The following is a 24,973-nucleotide window of genomic DNA, read 5'->3' on the forward strand; positions in this document are numbered from 1 at the left end:
TTAACGGGTTATCAGATCCAAAACCGGACCAGATAGCTTAACGGTGTTCCGTTACGGTGGATGCCACGTGTCGGTCACCCTTGACGAAAGCACTTCTGTGACAGGCGATTTATTGTCATGGAAGTGGACACTTCCGTGATGATAATTTTGGTAATGTCATGGAACACTTCTACGACAGCACAGGTATGACTATCTTGATTCTGTCATAAATTTGTCATGGATGTACATGCATGACAGAAAACACGACCTACTGTGACAAACACGTATCATCACAGAAGTGTATTTTTTTGGTAGTGATGGCCATTGTTAATCAACAGGTGGCCCAGTCAGGACCGACACGTCCTCACCCTGCTGTCCCCGCCTAGTTATCCGTGGAACGTGTAGCAATCCTATCCTTTCTGGTCGGCCGCACCGCTTTCCCTTCGCCATTAAGGGAAAGGGGCCACGCCATACGGGCCTGTCCCGCATAGCTGCCTATAAATGCCCTTTTCTGCTAGCCGTATTGCTCGCCCCTTAGTCAGCCATGTCCCTGCAGAGAAGCTTAGCTAGTAGCTCCCCAACCATGACTAGCAGCTTCAAAACTTCCACGTATTACACCCGGACCTATGCCGTCAACCACCTTGGCTTTCCACCCCTTCTTGCCGAGATGCTCACCAAAGCCTTTGGCTGTAAGGCTAGCCCCGATTACCTGGTGTTCCAATCGACACCCGTCCCTCACCTTCATCGCTTTGATGCAAGATTGCACATGAGCCTATGTCCTGCAGTGGATGGCCATCCTTTGATTTTACAGGGTAGAGCCATGCCTACCTCTGATTTAGCCATTCAAGCCGCTGCTGTGGAGGCTATTCTACACCTCCGAACCAAGTTCCCGCATGTCGCAACAAGGCGGGAGTTCTGCTTTTTCCCTAGTATGGCAAAAACAGTAATGCAGCCTTCTCCCGTTAGCCAAGGACATGACCCCGCAATCGCTCGCCTGGTGCAATATATCACTACCCAGGGGATGATGATTTCAAAGATGCTTGCCGAGTTTAGAACCATGGTCAATGATGTGGTACGAGTCGTCAAGGAAGCGTACCGTGAGGCTCGTAAGTTCGCATCTCAAGCTGTTTGCCCAACGCCATCCGAACCAGTGCTATCCTCTCAGCCTGTGTTGTGGCCTAAGCCCAACATCATCACCCTCGATAAGGCTCTTCTCCGGATCCACCAACATCATTTTCTTCGATGAATTTCAGCCACACCTCCAGCAGTAGAGGCCCAACCCATAGAACTGTCAGATGATGAAGATGGAGATTGGCTCAGTCTTCGTCCTCCAGGAGAGCCCCAGCAAGGCCAGTCTTCTGCATGACCTTAGTCATGCAGTTAGTAGTTTCTGCTAGTTGCTTGGTCTATCGGTTCATCCTGGATATGAGGATAGAACCTTGTATCCCGGAGTGCGTAGTTCCGTTTAGCACGTAGCGCGTTCATACTTGTTGTATGCTGGTACTGTTGTAATCCGAATGCCATGTTTGCTAGCTTCTTTTGTTTGTGTCTTTGTTTTTTTTCTTGTCTCTCTGTCAAACAGAAATGTTTGACAGGGTTGGCAATGCGTGCTAACAAGATTTTAGTCAGTAGAACACATACACTAAAAACAACATTGACTCATCCCGAGTCTCTAATAGAATGTGCGCTGGTGTAGGTATATGTATACTAGGAGTACATATACCTACTGGCATTAAAACACCTTTAGTATGATTTGTTTGGTGTGTTTTTACGTTGCATGTGTTTGCATCTGTTTGTTTGTTTAAATTTTTCTGCATACTGCACGCATACACGGTTCACCCACGAGTATAATTGAGCAGTATTCGGGGGAATGCAAAGTCACATATCCCTCTATCTGTGCATACCCCGCGTGCTAGATTTTCCAAACCCAAAACATCAAAGAGGCCATTTTCATCTGGCCATTTCTCGTCCCTGATTCTTTTTCGTGAACCAAATTGTGTTTCCGGAGAAATACTGCCAGCTTTATTTCTCACGATCCATTACAACTCCCCGATACAGATTTCAACTCCGATTCTAACTCGACACCAACATTTCGTGGAGTAATCCGTGAAATTTTTCCCGTGCCCTAGTTTGACTCCTGAGCTGGCGTAGCCACCGCACCTGCAACTGGACCCCATCACCTCCACATTCACTGTCTTGTGTGGCGCTGCATGTCGCCATCACCGCTCCACCGCAGCACGCGATTACTTCACCGACGCAAAGCGACGGAGGATCAAGCGTGGCGGAGGACCACCCCGTGCATCGTCTTCTTCCACACCTCAAGCCACTGTACCCAACCGCACGTTGTCTCGAGCCCGCTCATTCCTAATGAGAATCACTAGGAGGATCGATGAGCCGATCAGCGTGCTTAGCAATGCCATGAGGAACAACCGTAATGCCACCAAGAACACCTCCTCGCCGAAGGAGCTCGGCTCAATCTCGCCCTAACCACAGAGGTAGTAGAGCAACATTGTGTTTGTGTGTTGGAAGCGAGCCACGTTGCAGTTGATATAGCCCAACCCCAGTGTACGGTGAGCGGAGTCCAGGAAACTCGCTTGTCGCCCGATCACCGGCGTCCAGGAGGCGAATCCGCGAGCAGTGACGATAAGGTGCTGGCCCGCGATGTGAGTGCTCGCTGCACCGGCGCCGTGCACGCCGCGCACTACGACACTAGGGCCCTCATCGCACTAGGAGCTAGATGTGCGCTGCGCCAAGCCGCACGTGGAGTAGCAGCGTAGGGGAAGCAGTTAGCCAGAGGTAGAAGAAGGAGGATGCCAGTGGGCCTTGTACCCACGTGTTAGCAGATGAGTCCACTGTTCATTGGGGTGCATCTAGCAAATTTTTCGAGAGTCTGATCTTGAGTGCCCCTAGCCGTGGATATAATCATGTTTGCCCATATCTCTCCTTGGGTGTACCAATTATCGGTGCCCCAACTCGTTTGAATTTGACCAAATGGTTAAATTTGAACCAGTGATTTTTCCCCGGAGTGGTTATCTTTCCTTTGTGCTATAACCCTAGGAATCTCGAGGACGAGATTCCTTTTAAGGGGGGAAGGTTTGTAACAACCCCAAAATTGGGTTATCAATTTTTGTGCTGTTATTCCTTCCTGGCACTCATTTTCAAAGTCTTTCTCCTGAGTTTTGCTGATGACTCTGAGACTTCTTGTAATTTCCAACCTTTTAAAACTTGCTCATGTCTTTTTCAGTGGGCAAGACCTCAGTTGCATCATCTTAAACCCTCTCAAACCCTAATTCCAAATTTTTGGGATTTGAATGTGGCCTTTGTGATTTCAAAGGGGCTACCATTTTCCTTGATCTATTGATCATCCCATATGTTCCCAAAGACCCTCCTATCCTTTTAAACCTTGGATATGCAAAAATATTGCCAAGTCCCATGCAATATTTTTGAATTGTGATTTATTCCTTTTCTTGCCCTTTTGAGGAATAAAATCGAAAGGCATATCTAGCAATCTCCTAAATTCATGTGAATTGGTGGAGTTGATAATTATGCCTAATCCAAGCTCTGGAAATTATATTGGCCATAATTAAATAAGGAAAATTGCCTTTTCTTATTTAATGCCAATATTCCAATTCTGCCATTTTCTAAAGGAACTATTATTTTTATAGCAAAGAAAATTCCCACATAAATTTTGGAGCTTGTCCTTGCTATATAATCACTAGTTCGATCATCATCTCATGTTCCACAGATCAAAAATAGGGCACATGATCCAATGCAAGTTTCTGCCTTCTCAGAAATTTTGCAAAGTGCCTTATTCCTAATTCCTTTCGAGCTGCAAATTAGCAGGGTGAATAATATTGATAAATCACCCATGGATACCAAAGATGATCTCAATACAATCAGCCTAGCTCCCTGTGAAATGTTTCAAAGTTTCTAACCAGATTGTCACTTTGTGAAGGAAGTACCTTCATAGAGTTTCCAAATGGGATGAAACTTTTCCATCTTCTCAAGTATCCCAAGTCATTAGCCTCCACCCAAAATTAAGCTCATTTTATTGAGCTATGTGAGCACATGAGCAATTCTTGTTTTCTGTCCAAATTTTATTTTGTGAAGCAAGTATATTTTACCTTGATCCATTATGGCTGAAAATAATTCCAAGCCTTCTCTTATCCATATAACCCACCTACCCAAGAGATTGGCTCATTTAATGTAGCAAATATTTTCCTAGAATTTTCCCAAGTTTCTGGTCAAAAGTGATGCTTGTGAAGAAAGTACCAATTTGGCAAGTCCATTTGGTATGATCTTTTTACAGCATCTACTTATGACAAAATCATGAATATTTGCCAAGTGGGAGCTCAATCCAACACTCCTAGTGAGTGTTTCTTCCTCTTTTGATTTCTGGACATATTTTAGAAGTTGCAAAGCAACTATGTTAAATAATTGTCCTAATGACCTCATAATTACCAAGACCGTAGTCCTTTCTACCCTAAGCCTACTAGACATCAATTTTACCGTTTACCCTCTCTAGTTTACTCTCTAGAGTGTGGCCAAGTTTGCAAAAACAAACTTGTGAAGCTTGGTTTACTCAGCTCAATTTGTTACTGCCCGTTTCTTTACCGTAGTAACACTCTATCTTCGATGGACTACGCGGTCGACATGAGCTGGCATCAGTAAAAACTCTAGAGCGCGTCGTGCCCATGGTGATCATGAGTGTAGCCAGCCAAAATGGTGGTCTAGCCACTGTTCTCGTCGTCAGCGCTGCTCCGACCGTCTCTGGCCTCGCCATTAATGTCCTACAGCACCACCGCGGCGTCCTCTTCCCACTGGACCTCTGGCCCCCTCCGTTTTCTTCTCCGACGAGCCGTGCCAAAGGTAGAACAGTGTGCGCCCGTGAGCTCGTCTTCTTCCTGAATGGTGTCCACTTCCTCCTCTTGTCCGCGAGCGCCCCTCGTCTCCGTGAGCCTCTGCTGCTCGTCTTGATCCCCCTCGTCGCCTTCCCGTCCCTCCCCGTGAGCCCTGCTGCTGCACCTTCCCTGTTGAAGCTTTCGGACGCCGTAGGCTTCCCCTGGTCCCGGCGCTGCAGCCCTTTCGGAGCAGTCCCGCGACCACTCGTGCGTGCGGTGTTGAGTGGCAGAGCCCCACCGCTTGTCGGCCAGCCCTGAGAAGCAGCGAGGCGACGGCCAGGCCGGCGTCTGGCCCCCTCTGTTGCCGACGTCACGAGCTAGAAGAAGAAAGGAGGGAGGAGGCATTGACTAGGCCAGGTGGGCCCCGCGACTTGCCTCGACCCCACCTGGCAGCGATTGAGGGAGTTCTAGATTAGGGGGTATCCGGACAGCCGAACTATATTCATCGTCTAGACTGTAGAAGCATCAAGATACAAGACTCAAGACTTCGGCTCGTGTCCGGATGGGACTCTCCTTTGCGTGGAGGACAAGCTCGGCGATCCGGATATTATGTTTCCTTCCTTGTAACCGACTCAATGTAAACCCTAGATCTCCGGTGTCTATATAAACCGGAGAGGATGGTCCTTAGAAGGCCGATCACAATTATAACCATACCATCATAGGATAGCTCTTAGGGTTTAGCCTCTACGATCTCGTGGTAGATCTACTCTTGTACTACACATACCTTCAATATTAATCAAGTAGGAAGTAGGGTTTACCTCCATCAAGAGGGCCCAAACCTGGGTAAACATTGTGTCCCTTGCTTCCTATTACCATCAGCCTAAGACGCACAGATTGGGACCCTCTACCCGAGATCCGCCGGTTTGGACACCGACGTTGGTGCTTTCATTGAGAGTTCCTCTATGTCGTCGCTGCAAAGGCTCAATGGCCCGTCTCGTTGTCAAGAACAACATCACCTCTGGGGAAGCGCTGGCTGTAGGCCAGACTCTCCGTCTTGGTGGCTTCATTATGACCGCCCCATCGGCTGTCACGCCGACGATGACCTCTCGGGTCATCACGCATAACCTTCGCATCAATTCGGAGCTTGCCAAATAGATGGATCCGATAGAGCTCTCCTCTCTTAACGAGCTCTTGGATCGCATCGCTGCTTTGGGAGTCACTACAGACTACGACCGGATTGGGCTTAAACCCGACCAAAGGGACATTAGATCCCTGCCGGCCACCCATGAAATAGCGGTAGTGGAGGAACCACACGTGGGTTGCCCCTCAACTTTGAGGATGAATTATGTCTGGATCACCGAACTCAGTGAGCCGAACACCCACCCAAAGGAAGATATGACCCAGGTCCCGGACTTAGAATCGGGCGTTGGGTCGAAGGGATTAGGTAATACTCCAGATCCCGAAATGTCAGGCTTGGTACTTCCCGTGCTCCCGGGCGTCAGATCAGATCAGAATCCGGATTCAGCCAACGACGCCCGCTCGGACTTAAACGTCTCTCCCGTATCAGGCAGGAGCCCCAGGAGACGGTACACCGTTACTAGGCCAGATTTCTCCTTGCTCTTAATAAGGTCAAGGACTGCCACAAGGAGGACGTAGTCTCTCTTTTCTGCAGAAACTGCACGAACAAAGGACTCCTTAATGTTATAAGTCGCCGTGACATAGTGCACTTTACGGACTTGGCAACCATAGTATAGAAGTACTTTGCGATGGAAAGTGTCTGGAATACCCAAACAGAATTTTGGGATAGTACGGCCCTCACCAGAACCTTTGTCCGAGCTAAACGGCCGAACTCTCATAAGTCGACCAACTCAATTCCCAAGAAACCAAAACCCGCCCCTGGGCATGGAACCGTATTGGAAGAATGGCTCAACGGCCCATGTAAGATTCACAGCACGCCAGATGCAACACCGACCCATAGCCTTAGTGCATGTTGGATACTCCGGCAGGTAGCCAAGAGTAGCGAGGATCTCCTCGAGAGCCATAAAGCAGAACCACATCCCGCCAAGGAACACAATACGGTACTGACAGTCTTTGAGACCTTCGCCTCAAACAATAGGTGCAAGCGAGCACATCGAAGCTCCGCTGAAATTTGCCATGTGGCTAAAATAAATCCATGGAACGACACTGCTATAACCTTCAATGCCAGTGACGAACCCCAATTCCAGTCCGTCCGGGCGCCGGCTGCTCTGGTCCTCAGCCCAATAGTGGACGGCTTTCGGCTCACTAAAGTACTCATGGACGGCGGAAGCGGATTAAACTTAATCTATGAAGAAACACTCGAGAAGATGGAGATTGACAAAAGCCGCATTGAACAAAGCGGCACAACCTTCAGGGGAATTATCCCTAGTCGGGAGGCACGGTGTGCGGGAAAAATCACACTCTATGTGGTATTCGATACCCCAGAGAATTACAGGTCCAAAGAAATCACCTTCCAAGTGGCTCCTTTCAACAGCGGATACCACGCCCTTCTAGGGCGGGACGCGTTTGCAAGCTTTCAAGCCATACCCCATTATGGGTATATGAAGCTTAAAATGCCCGGACCCAATGGAATCATCACTCTAGCTAGTGATCCGGATGTCGCACTCTGTTCCGGAAACAAAACCGCAGCACTAGACTTGGAAGCACTATCTGAAGCCCTAGCGGCAGAAGAATTAACAAGGCTGCACGCTACCGTGGACAGGGACAACGTGATACTCGACAAGCGACCCAAGTCCACCTCATTCAAACCCGCAGATGAGAAAGTCAAATTCCAAGTTCACCCAACGGACCCCACAAAGACAGCTTCCATTGGGACACAGTTGAACCCCGCTATGGACGCGGCACTGCGTGACTTCTTACGCGAGAATTGGGATATCTTCGCCTGGCACCCATCGGACATGTCGGGCATCCCACACGGATTGGCCGAACACAACCTTAACATACTGAAGGGATATAAACCTGTTAAACAGACCCTAAGGCGATTTTCGGAGCCCAAACGACAAGCCATGGGGGAGGAGCTAGCCAAGCCACTTGAGGCCGGATTCATCAGATATATCAAACATCTGGATTGCCTGGCGAACTTGGTAATGGTACCAAAGAAGGACAAATCCTGGCGCCTATGCGTCGACTTCAAAGACATTAACAAGGCTTGCCCCAAGGATCCCTTTCCCCTCCCTCGCATCGATCAAATCATCGATGCCACAGCTGGACACGACTCGCTGTATTTCCTCAACGCATACTCTGGATACCATCAAATAAAGATGGCAGAGTCCGACCAAGCTGCAATAGCTTTCATAATGCCATATGGCCCTTTCTGCTTCAACACTATGCCTTTCGGGCTTAAGAACGCCGGGGCAACCTATCAATGCATGATTCAAACATGTCTGGAAAAGCAAATCGGCAAAACAGTGGAGGCATACATGGACGACGTAGTCATAAAAACAAGACACATCAAAACCCTAATAGATGACTTGAGGCTTACCTTCGACAACCTATGAACATACGACATCAAGCTGAATCCGGAGAAATGCGTTTTCGGCGTCCCCTCTGGAAAACTGCTGGGCTTCATAGTTTCCACTAGAGGAATTAAAGCTAATCCGGCAAAAATCTGAGCTTTGTCGCAGTTGGCTATACCAACAGACCTCAAACATATCTAGAAACTAGCTGGATGCATGGCTGCTTTAAGCCGCTTTATCACCAGGCTAGGAGAAAAGGCATTGCCTCTTTACCGCCTTCTTCGGTGTACCGAACACTTCGTGTGGACGGATGCAGCCGCGGCTGGACTCGATGAAATAAAGACCTTATTGGCCAATAGTCCAGTCCTAACAGCGCCAAATATCGGCAAACCTATGCTGCTGTACATAGCTGCAACACATCAAGTTGTAAGCGCAGTACTCGTCGTCGAACGAGAGGTTGACGAATACAAATTCCCGCTACAGAAGCAGGTTTATTACGTATCCATGGTCCTCACCGCGTACAAATCCCGATACCCACACTACCAAAAAATAGCATACGCAGTCTTCATGTCATCCCGAAAGCTATGACACTACTTTCAAGAGTGTTCAATTACGGTGGCCTCCGAAGTACCACTAAACGATATAATAAATAACCGCGATGCCACGGGCCGGATTGCTAAATGGGCCATCGAGCTCCTTCCGTTTGACATAACATACAAGCCTCGGCAGGCTATCAAGTCACAAGTATTAGCCGACTTCGTTGCCGAATGGACGGAAGCCGAACTCCCTAAAGAGTACGGCGCGTACTCTAACTGGATCATGTACTTTGACGGCTCAAAAATGCTGGCCGGATTGGGAGCAGGCGTAGTCCTGACTTCTCCCACCGGAGACACGGTCCAATACGTCCTCCAAATATTATACACAGACTCGAACAATGCAGACGAATATGAGGCTCTGTTGCACGGTCTTCGGATGGCAGTCTCTATGGGCATTCAATGCCTAGAAGTGCGCGGGGATTCAAACCTCACAATATCACAAATAAATGGAGAATTTGATGCCAAGGATCTGAAAATGGCAGCCTATCGCAATGCCGTCCTTAAAATGTCAGTTCGGTTCGAGGGGCTCGACTTCCACCATGTGGATCAAGAAAACAATCAAGCGGCAGATGTCCTTGCCCGCATCGGCGCTAAACGCGACCCTGTCCCGCCTAACATATTCCTGGAAAGGCTGTTCAAGCCATCTGTGGTATGGGAAGCAGAGTCCGGCAATACCAGCACGGATCCGAATACATCCCCAGATTCCGAACTATCAGACATAATCGGAGGCTCCACCACCGAAATAACATCGTCAGCCCATGAAATAATGGATGTTATCGCCCCGTGGATAAGGCCCTTCTTGGCCTACCTAAGTAGGCAGTAGCTCCCCAAAGACCAAAATAAAGCACGCTGCATCGTTTGGCGTTCTAAATCTTACAAAGTCCATGAAGGGGAACTCTATAAGAAAAGTGCCACCGGAGTGCTCCAAAGGTGCATTTCCGAAGAGGAAGGGCGGCAGCTCTTGGCTGAAATCCATGCCAGACTGGGCGGGCACCATGCTGTGGCTCGAGCATTAGTCAGCAAGGCCTTCCGTACAGGTTTCTATTGGCCGACAGCCCGAGCAGACGCACAGGACCTTGTCCAACACTGCATTGGTTGCCAGCTCTTTGCCAATCAGAGTCATATGCCCTCTACCGCTCTCCAAACAATCCCCATAACTTGGCCCTTCGTGGTCTGGGGGTTGGATATGGTTGGACCCCTTAAAGGGGGAAGCCATGAGAAAAAATACTTATTGGTCATGGTTGACAAGTTCACCAAATGGATAGAAGCCAAACAAGTGAAAACAGCCGAATCCGGACCAGTAATAGACTTTATATCCGGGGTCGTACACCGATACGGTGTCCCCCATAGCATCATCACCGATAATGGCTCAAATTTCATGGCCGATGAGGTGAAAGCTTGGTGCGGCAAAATGGGCATTAAGCTCGACTATGCTTCCATCTACCATCCTCAAACAAATGGCTAGGTCGAACGGGAAAACGGTCTCATCATGAGCGGCATCAAACCAAACCCAGACTAGTGCGATCCTTGACAAAGTCGGATACTCATTGGGTCGAGGAGCTCGACTCTGTACTCTGGGGGCTGCGGGCCACACCGAATTGCAACACCAAATATACACCATTTTTATGGTGTACGGTGCGGAAGCAGTACTACCTTGCAACATAATACATGATTCGCCACGCGTACGCATGTACGAAGAGAAGGAAGCCAAGTTAGATCGGCAGGATAATTTGGATGCCCTGGAGGAGGAGCGCGATGTCACTAAGGCCCGTTCCGCATTCTATCAGCAACAGACTCGACGATACCAAAGCAGAGAAGTGCGGGCCAAAACTTACAATATTGGTGAACTCGTTCTACGCTTACCGGAGAAGAAGAAGGACAAGCTCAAACCCAAGTGGGAAGGCCCCTTCATCATCGACAAAGTTCTCACCGGGGGAGCGTACCGCTTACGTAATGCATCTGATAACAGACTCGATCCGAACCCATGGAACGCGGCCAGACTCCGGAGATTCTACGCCTAGCGCCGAACTCAGTGTTTGTCTCCTTAACCCTCCTTTTGGATTACTCCGGCCGCACTATGTGGTAAGCTTTACCTGGGGACTTCCTATACTGAAGCTAAATATAAATTACTTTCAGGGCTTTTTGCCCGTCACACATGCGTTTCTTTTTCCATGTGTGCCTTTTCTTCACCATTATATGCATCGATATGACTTAAGACGTGGCCAAGATGGGTTGCCTGGCTCCTGTGTTTATGCCCTACGTTCCTGTTAATTCGGCTAGGGCATAAGGGGAGCACCTCTGCGATTGTTACTGCCGGTTAAGCCAGATGTGTACCTCAGACTGGGTGAAGCCGAAAGCTAGTTTCCTTAAGAGAATATTCGATCGGTGAACAAATGATGTCTTCGTTTATTATAACATTAATCCCCAGAAGTTTTATATCCTGCACTTTGCTTCGCAGTCCATACATGTGCCTTGACACATGCTTACCCAGGGAAAGGAACCGTTAACGGAACTATTCTCCCTAGAAGATGTTTCTTACTATCCATGTAATATAACATAACTAGTTGGGTACTTGTATGTTCAAGCACTTATGACCCCTACGCCTTGTTTCCATGCATACCCCGGTTTTGTATCACCGAGCGGGTATTCGGACACACCCCGGACTTTAGGATCCGGGGGCTGAAGCAAAAAGGTCCGCCATGACAAATGATTTTAATCCGGCTAGGGGCTACTTATGTCCATCGAATTACACAGTCATTTGGACTGATTATATTCATCCTCTATACCATCCAACAGGCTATCTAACTTACAATCCTGTTGAGAATACTTTGCGGCTAACTCCACCTTGTCATATACCAGACTCACGAGAATTTCTTGCCCATCTGGCCCGGCCGGTCCAACTTCGGCCATATGGTTCGGGTCCAGCTTGGTGTAGCGCGTCTTCACCATGGCCCATGCTTCTCTTGCACCTTGCAGGCAGGCTGATATCTTCCACAAATGGAAGCGCCGCCGTGCTCCTTGAAGCTTGTCCACAAGCCCCCCCATGCCATTTGGCAGGGAGCCTGATGGCCACAAAGACTGCGCCATGCCTTGCATCACCTGCCGAGCTCGCTCGTGCAGTTGTGAGAGGTCCTGCAGTAAGTCATCTACAGATGCGGGCATCTCCTCCTCAGGGTGACCCGTTAGCATTCCTACAAACACAACATTTTCAATATACTTCCTCGCTGAACTATGCTACATTTTGTCTAGGCACTTACCATAAATGCCGCGGCGAAGCCTTTTGTTCTTCTTTACGGAGCCCGCCAGCTGCGCACGGACGTCTTTCAATTCCACGTCCAGCCAAACATTGGCATCTTGGAGAGCATTCTTCTCCTGCTTAACTTGTGTAAGAATGCGCTCGCCGGCCTTTAATTGCGTCTGGAGATGCGACTCGTCATCCCTCCCGCCCTCCGGATTTATTCCGGGGTTGTCTACAGAACTTTCTGTTAAATTTGTCATACCAGCCAGTTGGCAACTGGTGCATTTTCATATAATTGAGATAAATGTTACCATATGAGGCCTTCTGGGATTCCTCTAGCTTGGCAACTGTGGCCCTCAGTTCGGTCTTGCACTCCTCTAGCTCCCGAGACAATTGCTCATTCTTATCTACAAGAACGTGCGCATCAGTTCATACTTAAAACTGTTGCTTCAACCGTTTCAAGTCTCACGGGCTACTATTGTACATGCTCATTAAACTTTCTTACCCGTATATCTTTGGTATACTGGACTGTCGCCCGGGCGAGTCCGCTTTGAGCAGCTCGGATATATGCGTCTCCCAAATTGAAAGCATTAAATGCCTCTTCGGAAAATATGTTGTGGCGAAGCACGGCCCGTCGACGTCGGTGATTCATGGCACTCTCTACTTCCGAATTTGTGGCAGAGAGCATATCTGCGTCCTCTGTCGGAGGACTATGCGGCGTCGGCCCTACGTCCGCCTCCTCTCTCAAAGTTGGTCCTAGAGCCCGACTGGTGGAGGCGTGGTTGGCGAGATCCCCGGATATAGTACGGATGCTCCTCTTCCTGCCAGGATGTAAAGGGCATTGTCATGCTTCAAATAAACAATAATTATGTGACAGGTTGTTTTCTTACCTCTGTAGAGGCGTGTCGACTCTAGTCGCCTTCCTATTGAGCCTACCCAATCCGGACGCCTGTGGCTGACGGGTCCCTAGGGGCTCGGCCCTGCGCTCTGAACGTCGCTTCTGCAAAAGCACGATGTATCAGGGATAAGGCATGACATCAGAAAAGAGTCCTCTTCAGAGGATCGAGTCTTCGGCTTGGCTTACACGCGACAAAGGTAACATTCCGGGATAATCAGCGGTGATAGCCACTGGGGCGCCGTCACGGCTCGCCCGATAAAATATCCCGTCGACAAGCTCCACAGCCGCATCTGGGTCTTCTTGGAGTCCTAGATCCAGGGCCCTTTCGGGGTCCTCTGGCTGCGGGGAAGGGATGGAGATTCCTTCCACGTCCCTCCTCAGTTCCTGCTCAGAAATATCGATGTGGGTAACTTTAGCAAAGAACGACGCAGTAAGTGAAGCGAGAAAATAAATGACGACTTACCCAGTTTGGGGGATTGTACATGGAGAATCCGTCCCGCGGTTTGATATGGAGGAAGTCTTCCTCTTCTCCTTTGTACAGGTCGGACAGTATCCTTGCCAGAGCCGTGAGGGAGTCCGGACCCTTACGGCCACAGCGGGTGGCACGTCTGTCCCGTTGTAGTGCCACATGGGATTGCTCCGATATTGAAGCGGTTGCACTCCCCACATTATGCAAAATGGCCATGACATCGACTATCGTCAGTCCGGATTTGGCCAGTAACTTTATCCTGCTCATCAGGAAATGTACTTCCTCGGAATCCTCCTCTTGGAGGCCTCGGGGGCGCCAGCTTAGACGTGCCCTCGGCGGGGTGTCACTGAACTTGGGGAGTCCTGTCCGGACTAGATCCGGAAGGGGAGCATCGTCAATATAAAACCACTCTGAAGCCCAGTTATCGGGTGCCTTCTTGGGAGTACCGGATAGGTATCCGGTCTCAGCGATACGCCATACTTCGGCCCCGCCCACTTGACATAGGGATTCTCCCTGGTTGCGGGGGACAAGGCAGAACAGCTTCTTCCACAATCCGAAATGAGCCTCACAGCCTAGAAATAGCTCACAAAGGGCGACATACCCTGCTATATGCAGTATGGAGGCTGGGGTAAAATTGTGCAACTGGAGGCTGTAGAACTCCAGAAGCCCACGAAGGAATGGATGAATAGGAAACCCGACGCCCCTTAACAGATGCGAAATTAAGCATATTCGCTCCTCTGGAGACGGATTGGGGGATCTCTCCACTTGTTCTCCGCCGTTATAGGTGGCCACTCCGGCTCGGACAGGGACCATGAACGCTGGCGGGAGGAGCCCTTGAGTTTGTAACTTTACCAAACAGCTATGGGAACTGAACACTCCCCCCAGTCCCCCGGCTTGGGGCAAGGGGAGCGAGTAGAAGAGCTACGACGACCGGCCATGTTGGAATGGTTTTTTCCGGGCGCTCTATTGGATGCTTGCTCACGGAGGGAGAGTGAGGTTTGGATCTGGGAATCCCCGTCTCTTCAAATAGACGGCTAGCCCGAAGGATCGAGGGTGGAAAATGCAAAAATCCTTCGACTCCTCGCATTTGCTCGACACGTGGAAATGGTCATTATTGAAACACTGAAGCCGAGGAGTACAACATTGATGAAGATGTCGGACACTGTTCATCATGATGGGAACATTGGAGTATTCGGAAGGAGGAACCCACCTTGCAATGCCGAAGACAAGACTGCACGCCGGACTCATCGTCATTGAAGCCTAGTTCAGGGGCTACTGAGGGAGTCCTAGATTAGAGGGTATCCGGGCAGCCGGACTATATTCATTGTTCGGACTGTAGAAGCGTCAAGATACAAGACTCAAGACTTCGGCTCGTGTTCGGGTGGGACTCTCCTTTGTGTGGAAGACAAGCTCGGCGATCTGGATATTATGTTTCCTTCCTTGTAACTGACTCCATGTAAACCCTAGATCTCCGGTGTCTATATAAACCCTAGATCTCCAGTATCACAATTACAACCATACCATCATAGTTTAGCTCTTAGGGTTTAGCCTCTACGATCTCGTGGTAGATCTACTCTTGTACTACACATACCTTCAATATTAATCAAGCATGAAGTAGGGTTTTACCTCCATCGAGAGGGACCGAACCTAGGTAAACATTGCGTCCCTTGCTTCCTGTTACCATCAGCCTAAGACGCATATATCGGGACCCCCTACCTGATCCACCGGTTTTGACACCGACAGCGACCCTGGCGCCCGGCCCCGCCTCTGCCGCGTTGACCAGTCCTGCCAGCGTGGATAAGTGGCGGCGCCCCGCCACAAAGTCGCTTTCCCCGACCGAAGCTGTATTTTGGAAGTGCGCTTTCAATCACCGAAAGCATATTTCAGAAAAGACACGTTCTGATTAAACTTTCAGGGACCTGTTTGTAGAAATATTTTTACAGACTAGGCCCTAAGCTTTAAACGTCCGTATCTTTTCAACCGTAGCTCCAAATCAGGTTATTCCAAGGCCTACGTCTTTGTTTCGTCAAGATCGTTCTGATGGAATCATTTTCACCACGTTTTCACATTCTGAAAATGACCATTTTGCCCTTGTCCGTAAACAGCCCCTCCGAGAGAGAACTGTTTCCGGCAAATCTTTCCGCGATCATTTCACACTTCTTCCCGGAGTATTTGTCGACCCCCCAGGCAAGCCAACCTCTTATCATGAGCCCCGAACTTGCATGTCGACTTTGCTTGCACCTTGTGTGTGTGTAGTTGCAGTTGTTTCTTATCTTTTTCGTTTGTAGTCTTTCCATTATGCTTATCATGCATGCTTGTGTATTCATGATATCTTTTGCCATGCTAGTTAGAATGTTGTTATTGATAATGCCATGTCACTACTCTACTTTATTTTCGGGTCATTGTTATAAAATTCTATGATGATTGTAATGCACCATTGGTATGCTAGTACTTGGTACTGTCATGTTCTTTATGCTATAGTTATTCACTCGAGAAGCTTGGTATTTTATTAAAGCATCTGTATGATGCATGCTCATTATTGCATTCATGTTCATGATGATGGAGAAGGAAGTAAAATGACTTAATAATAACAAACCTCCTCCGTCATCGATGGGATCAAGTCATAGTGCCACCAAATTGAACTTTTCAGTGCAGCCACATTTGCCTTTATGGGAAGGCCTTAATGCGATCTATTGTCGTGTCTCTCGATGGTGCCTCCAACGACGGAAGGTTATGGGCGCGCGCTACCTGAGGGAGTCCTGGATAAGGGGGTATCCAGACAGCCGGACTATATTCATCATCCGGACTATAGAAGCGTCAAGATACAAGACTCAAGACTTCGGCTCTTGTCCGGATGGGACTCTCCTTTGCTGGAAGACAAGCTTGGCGATCCGTATATTATGTTTCCTTCCTTGTAATTGACTCCATGTAAACCCTAGCTCTCCGGTGTCTATATAAACCGGAGAGCATGGTCCTTAGAAGGCCGATCACGATTACAATCATACCATCATAGGCTAGCTCTTAGGGTTTAGCCTCTACGATCTCGTGGTAGATCTACTCTTGTATTCCACATATCTTCAATATTAATCAAGCAGGAAGTAGGGTTTTACCTCCATCGAGAGGGCCCGAACATGGGTAAACATTGTGTCCCTTGCTTCCTATTACCATCAGCTTAAGACGCACAGATCGGGACCCCCTACCCGAGATCCGCCGGTTATGACACCGACATTGGTGCTTTCATTGAGAGTTCCTCTGTGTCGCCGCCTCGAGGCTTGATGGCATCTTCAATCGTCAACAACACGGTCCAGGGTGAGACTTTTCTCCCCGGACAGATCTTTGTGTTCGGTGGCTTCGCACTACGGGCCAATTCGCTTGGCCACTTGGAGCAGATCGACAGCTTCGCCCCTGGCCACCAGATCAGGTTCGGAAACTTGAACTACACGGCAGATATCCGCGGAGACTGGATCTTTGACGGGTTCGAACCCGCGCCAGGAGCGCCGGACAGCCACGACGAGCACGGCCTAGACCTGCTGTCGTACAAGGCCCGGGAAATCATCCCCGAGGCAGCCCCGGATCTAAACCCAGGGCAGGTTGCACTGCCTACGAACGGAGGGCTGGACCCCGCCCTGCAGGCCGCACACTTATTGGCGATGGAGCCGATCGCGGGTCTCACCTTTGTGGAGACCTGTAACCCTGGGCCCCGGACTCATATCCGGCTGTTGGTACTGGTCCGCCCACTCTCGAGCCAGCCGAGCTAGGCTGGGCTCCGATAATGGAGTTTACCACTGCGGACATCTTTCAGCATTCGCCCTTTGGCGACATGCTAAACTCATTGAAGTCTCTCTCTTTGTCAGGAGGCTCCGGGCCGAGCTATGTCCGGCTTGAGTGGGAAGCAGGCGACGAAGGGCTTCGCTGCTCACCCACCACCCACTTTGTCGCCACGATCGATGATTTAACCGACGTGCTCGACTTTGACTTCGAAGACAACGACGGTATGGACGATGATGCAAGAGACATACAGGAGCCACCGCTCACAGGGCGATGGACAACCACCTCTTCAAACGATATATACATGGTGGACACTCCGAAAGAAACCAATGGCGACGAGGCAGTGGAGGACAACCCCTCGGGAGGAAAAGCAAAATATGGGCGTCTCCGACGCCACTCCAAGCCCCGCCACATCAATATCGGTCCCGGAGATAATCCGGATAGTACCGAAGAGGAATACAGTCCTGATCAGCCAACCATCAAGCAGGTCGTACAGGCCATGATGGGATACTATGATGTAGGGTAGAACCCTAGGAAGGACCTTTTCACACTTGGAGGGGGAAAATGGAGAGAAATCACAAGAACACAAAGATGAACACAAAGGGACAATCACTCTAACAATTCCCAATTACACATCCACTAGAGTAACAACACAAGATCCACAAGTCTCAAACACAATCAAAGGAAAGATACAATGGGAAAGTTCATCCCAAAGCCAAAGGAAGAGGGGTCTTGGTGGTAGTCTTCTCCCAATAGAGGTCTTGAAATCCTCAAGGATTCTTCCCTATGGGGTCTTGATCCTCAAAGAGGGAAGGTAATGGAGCAAAGCTCACCAAGATATCATCCAATACTTTTCTAACCCAAAACATGGCTCTAGGTACGAAATATATAGGCTTGGGGTCGAGGGAGACGAAGGGGAGCCGAAGATCCAATCTCAGCCGGCCATCTTGGGAGGCCCGTGCGCACGGGGTAAGTTGGGACCGTGCGCACAGGGGTCCCATGGGAACAGTATAGGCCCGTGCGCACGGGGTGCTCCAGAGCCGGGTTCCTGTGTAGCCCGTGGGCACGGGGTCTCTGGGGCCCGTGCGCACGGGGTCACCTGGGACATGCTGTTTTGCTGCTATTGCACTCCTTCTTGATCCTTATGGCCTTGGGGTGGTTCTCCTTCTCCTTGGGGATGCTCCTGAGCTCCTTGGTGATGTTCCACTTCATACCTAAGGATGCATAGCATATTTTGGTGAGGTAGTATACATGTTCCATTTGTGTCCATATGCAAGTCTAGTAGGAAGGAGTTCACCTCGGTTTCCAAAGCACGTGCTCTAGCTCTTGTCATGGGTCCTTGTGGGGGTGGATGTGTTGATGTAGAGTCCATGGGGATGATGTAAGGATGCTCCGCATCATATCCCCTCCCTTCGAAAGGATCCGACCTCGGATCAAGATCTTCATCACCATGGAAAGGCGAGAGGTCTTTGACGTTGAAGATGTCGCTCATGTTGCACTTGTCTCGTGGGAGTTCAATCTTGTAGGCATTGTTGTTGTAGCGTGCGAGCACCTTGAATGGTCCATCGGCTCGAGGTAGTAGTTTGGACTTGCATTCGTTGGGGAAGTGGTCCTTGCGAAGGTGTAGCCACACGAGATCACCTACGTTGAAGATCATGGGTTGTTTGTTGACGTTGAGCTTGGTTGCTTGTCGATGTACGTGGCGCTCGATGATGTTTCTTGTATCTTCATGCATCTTCTTGATGTAGCTTGCTCGTCCACTCGCATCCATGTTGGTGTGCTCTTGTAGAGGGGGAGGTAGGATGTCCAATGGGGACAACGGGTTGAAGCCGTACACGACCTCGAAGGGGGACTTGCAGGTAGTCGAATGTCTTGTGCGGTTGTAAGCGTACTCGATGATGAGTAGACACGCCTCCCACTCTTTGATGTTCTTCTTGATCAACACGCGAAGTAGAGTGGATAGTGTCTGGTTTGTCACCTCCGTTTGGCCGTCGGTTTGAGGGTGGTATGCGGATGAGAACAAGAGCTTGATTCCGAGCTTGGTGCATAGAGTCTTCCAAAAGTAACTCAAGAACTTGACGTCGCGGTCGGAGACGATTGTCTTTGGTACTCCATGGAGGTGCAGGATTTCCCTACAAAAGAGATTTGCAATATGTGAAGCATCGTCTATCTTGTTGCAAGGAATAAAATGTGCCATCTTAGAAAATCGGTCCACAACAACAAACACAGAATCCTTTCCATTTTGAGTTCTAGGCAAACCAAGTATAAAATCCATACTAATGTCTTCCCAAGGTTGATAAGGAATAGGAAGAGGCATGTAAAGACCATGAGATTGAGCTTTAGACATAGCTTTGCGACATGTAGAGCATCGGGAGGTGAAGCATGAGACGTCGCAGAACATCTTGGGCCAAAAGTAGTTCTTGGAGAGCGTGGCAAAAGTCTTGTCGCGTCCAAAGTGTCCCATGAGTCCGCCTCCATGAGCCTCTTGCAAAAGGAGCAAACGAAGAGAAGACTCGGGAATGCATAGTTTGTTAGCTCTCATAATATAACCATCCTTGATGTAATATTGTTCCCAAGATGTATGCATCAAACATTTAGCATAATGAGGTGCAAAAGATGGATCATTAGCATACAAGTCTTTTATGTGCTCGAAGCCAATAACATGCAACTAAAGTTTAGTGACAAGCGTGCATATGCGTGAAAGTGCATCGACAACTACATTTTCCTTACCCTTAATGTACTTGATCACATATGGGAAAGATTCAATAAATTCACTCCATTTAGCATGACGCTTGTTCAACTTAGTTTGTCCTTTTAGGTATTTAAGTGTTTCATGATCGGTGTGTATGACAAACTCATGAGGTCTAAGATAATGTTCCCAAACATGTAGGACACACACTAAAGCATACAATTCTTTGTCATAGATGGGATAGTTAAGTTGAGCACCGGAGAGTTTTTCACTAAAGTATGAAATTGCTCATTTTTCTTGCATTAAAACTCCGCCAATTCCGGTACCACTTGCATCACAATGAACCTCAAAAGTTTTGTCAAAGTTGGGCAAAGCAAGAATCGGAGCATGAGTAAGCAAAGACTTGAGCTCATCAAAAGCGGTTGATTGCAAAGATCCCCAAACAAAAGGATTATTCTTCTTACTCAAAGCATGCAAAGGAGCGGCGATTGTGCTAAAGTTTTTCACAAAGCGGCGATAAAATCCTGCAAGACCAAGAAAACTTCTCACTTGTTGCAAATTGGTGGGTTGGGGCCAAGTTTTAATTGCTTCAATTTTAGTTTCATCAACATGGACACCCTTGGAAGAGACAACGAAACCCAAGAAAACCATTTTCTCAACACCAAATGTGCACTTTTTCATGTTGGCATAGAGACTTTCCTTGCGGAGTGTTTGTAAAACAAGCCTAACATGATCAAGATGCTCTTTCATGGTTTTGCTAAACACAAGAATATCATCGAAGTAAACCACAATAAAGACTCCAATGTAAGGTCGAAGTACATGATGCATGAGACGCACAAAAGTACCGGGAGCCTCCGATAAACCCATAGCCATCACTAACCACTCATATAAGCCAAATTTTTTTTGAAAGCAGTTTTCCATTCATCACCTTCTTGTATGCGGATTTGATAATAGCCACTTTTAAGATCAATTTTTGAGAAAAAGTTGGCTCCACTAAGTTCATCAAGCATATCATCTAAGCGAGGAATGGGATGCCTATAGCAAACGGTGATAGCATTTATGGGTCTACAATCGGAACATAGGCGGAAACTTCCATCGGGCTTAGGCACAAGTATAACGGGAACCGCACAAGGGCTTAAGCTTTCACGTACATGACCGTTGTCGATTAGTTGTTATACTTGCCGTTGAATCTCCTTGGTTTCTTCGGGATTGACACGGTATGGAGCTTTGTTTGGAAGTGGTGCTCCGGGGATGAGGTCGATTCGATGCTCAATGCCTCGTAGTGGAGGTAGACCCGGAGGTAGCTCATCGGGGAAAACATCGTGGAATTCCTGCAAAAGAGATTGAAACACTAAAGGTAGCTCGTGAGAGGTGTTAGTTGTTGGCTCTCCATCCTTGCACACAAGGACAAAGTGCATCACACTTGATGGGTTCTCACACACTTCTCTCATCTCACTTTTGGTGGCAAATAGGATGAGATTTTTCTCTCTAGGCGAAGAGGCGCTCAAGTTTGGCTTGTGGCTCTCACTCACTTTTGGGTGGGTCACTTTATCACTCTTCTCTCCATGGTCGGTGTCATGCTTGTCGGCTGTCACTTGACTAGGAGACATATGTCGTAGCACATACTCCTTCCCTTTCATCTTGAAGCTACAGTGATTGGTTCGCCCATTGTGGATGACACCACGGTCGAATTGCCATGGTTGACCAACAAGGAGGTGGCAAACGGTCATTGGGACCACATCACACTCCAAAGTGTCCTCATATGCACCGATTTTGAAGGAGACTTGGACCGTATGCTCAACTTGTATAGTGCCGGAGTCACTTAGCCATTGAACCTTGTAGGGGTGCGGGTGCTTCCTCTTTACCAATTGAAGCTTTGAACATAGTTCTTAACTTGCCAAGTTGTGGCAACTACCTCCATCGATGATGACCTTGACTGACCTTCCATTGATGTCGGCTTTAGTGTGGAAGATGTGGCATCGTTGGTCTTCTTCTTGTTGATGTTCAAGTGTCAAGACTTTGGAGACAATGAGAGCGGGGCTCGAATCCTCATCACAAAATACTTGATCATCTTCATCCTCATTCACGCGCCGGTGCATGGCCACTTGCTCAATAGCTTCTAGTTCATCTTCATTCATTGAGTCGTAGGTGCCATTGTCGTTGAGGATCATGGTGCGCTTGTTGATGCATTGGAAGGACTTGTGGCCTCGGCCGCCGCAAGTGAAACACTTCAAGGAGCTTGTCTTGACGGTCTCATCAGTCGGAGTAGAGGAAGAAGCACACGGCTTGTAGTTGCTTGTATTAGGAGGAATGCGACTTGAACTTGACGAAGGATTCCTGTATGATGTCTTGTTGTTGTTGCTTGGAGAAGGCTTGGTTGACGTAGATGTTGGAGGAGTTGTTGAAGCTTGATTGTTGGAGAAGCCGTATGTCTTGGAGGAGTACTTGGCATACTTGAAATCATCTTGTACTTGATGTTCCGCCTTGGTCGCTTGATGTACTAGCTCGATGAGGTTGGAATAGGGTTAGAAGTCGGCGATCTTCTTGATGGGGTGATTGAGTCCATTCAAGAATCGTTCCATTGTTTGCTCATCATCTTCCTTGACATTGGCTCGAATCATGGCTATTTCCATTTCCTTGTAGTATTCTTCAACACTATTTGTTCCTTGCTTGAGGAGTTGTAGCTTCTTGAAGAGATCACAGTTGTAGTAGGTGGGCACAAATCGTGCTCTCATGACATCCTTCATTTGATTCCAAGTGGTGATTGGAGGGTCACCTCTTGCTTCTCGGTGCTCAAGGACTTGTTCCCACCATATGAGCACATAGTCTTGGAACTCAAGTGATGCCATTGCGATCTTCTTCTCTTCCTCATAGTTGTGCAAACGAAAGATTTTGTCGACCTTCAATGCCCATGAGAGATATTCTTCCGGATCATTGCTTCCATTGAACTTGGGCATTGTGAATTTGAGTTTTCCATATCGTTGCTCTTCATCTTGATAGCGGTTGTGATATCGCTCTTGCCTTGGAAAGTCCTCGAATGCTCATTCCTCATGATGTCGTTCTTGGTGTGGAGGAGGGTCTTGAAGCACTTGTTCCACTTGGTGTCGCTCTTGTTGCACTTGAGGTTGAGGTGGAGCTTGACGAACTTGATGTTGCACACGTGGTTGATAGTTCCTCTCTTGTATTTCTTCTCGAAGGGCTTCCTATTGATTCCGCTGTTTGCGATTGCGGTTGGCGATGGCTCGACTTGATTCTTGAAGGGCATGTTCCACCTCAATAGCTTGTGCTTCTCGTTGTTGTTGTTGAAGACGTTGAGCCTCGGTGTCTTGTTTCTCTTGGTGTAGACGCGCTCGTTCTTCTTCTTCTTGACGACGAAGACGTTGTCGTTCTTGAGTTTGAGCAAAAGTGATTTGATTTGCTTGAGGACGAGGGACTTGTTCATCAACTTGCTCTTGGGAATGCTTGACGTGTCATGGATCTCGAGATGCATGACGGTCTTGACGCGCGGCTCGTCGAAGAATGGTCGATGACGGTGTACTTGAGCCAGAGGAGGTGTCGTCGGAGTGTCGACTTGAATGGCTCCGTCTTGAGTAGGAAGAAGTTGAAGACTGCCGGTTGACCAACAAAGCTTAGATCTCGTCCATTCGTGCATCGTTCTCTTGCTTGTGCGCATCGAGCTTGTTGTCAAAGTAGTCACGTGTTCGTTGCTCGGAGAGTCGTAACTCGGTGGCGAGGTTGTCGATGCGGTCGTTAATGGCTTGTTGCTCTTGATGTAGAGCTCGTTATGCACCAAAGAGGTGGCTCTTGGTGACGAAGGATGACATGTCGTCGTCTTGCTCGATGAAGAGTGGGTTGGTAGAGGAGCTTGGCCTATCCATCATAAGAAAGTGGTGGTGAGAAGGAAAATGAGAGGACAAAACCAAAGTTACCTTTTCCGAAGATTGTGGATGTAACAAGTACGATCCCACGTGATGTTACAATAGGGGAATTGGTACCGGGAATTGTTTCTCACACCTACAAGTAAATGGTCTATGGAGGAGCTTGGTTAGGAAAGACACAAATAATTCAAGCAAATGTTAGTCGAGATGTTGATAAAGTTGAGAAGATTCACAAATGGCAAATAAGACAAATAGATTAACCTCCCAATATAACACGAGGAACACACACACGGAAGATAAATGGGATCCGCGCAACCAAAGAATGAGCTCGAAGATATCGAAACACGGGAAAAGCTCTTGTCGTACGGATACTAGAGAGACGCTAGCTCGATTGCACTAATGGGCTAGATACGCTAGTGCACCAACCTAATAGAGAATCTACTCGTCTCACTATCCCAAGTATGCATATGTATTATGTGACCAAGATGATGCACAAATGCGAAGGCTCGATGCTATTGCTTATAAGCTCTTTGCTTCTCTTCTCTTTTGCTTAAAAGCTTTTTATCTCCTCTTTTTTTCTTCACTATGCCACGATGCTTGATATGCGAGCCACACAACGAGATAACAAGTAGTAGATGCACGGGATGGACGGAACACTAAATGGTGCACTAAGACGTGGCCCGACAATACTCAACAAGCTAGTCTCGATGGGTAAGCTACGCAAAAATGGCTCAAAGCTATCAAGTTAATGGCAAGGGAGTACAAAGTGTGGTCGAGGTTACCGTCCTTACTTACGGTCAAAGACGATCTTGTCGAAGTCAAAGTGTTGTCCGAGTTGATGATTGGTGGCGATGATGTTACCAAGTTGCGCCTAAGTAGCCGAAACACCTTAGGACACAAGAGAAATCGCAACCGAACACTCAACAAACATGTGGAATGGTGCAGAAGAACACGAGGGATGGTGGTGAAACAAAAATAAGAAAAACAGAAAATGGCCGAAAGTTTCTGGATGGCCCGTGCGCACGGGGTAAGTGAGGCCTGTGTGCACGGGGTCCCGTGTGCACGGGGTCCCGATGGCCCGTGTGCACGGGGACTACCGAGAGCAGATGAACTTCTATGATTT

The sequence above is a fragment of the Triticum aestivum genome, chromosome 2B (assembly GCF_018294505.1).
Source record: "Triticum aestivum cultivar Chinese Spring chromosome 2B, IWGSC CS RefSeq v2.1, whole genome shotgun sequence".
NCBI classification, from domain to species: domain Eukaryota; kingdom Viridiplantae; phylum Streptophyta; class Magnoliopsida; order Poales; family Poaceae; genus Triticum; species Triticum aestivum.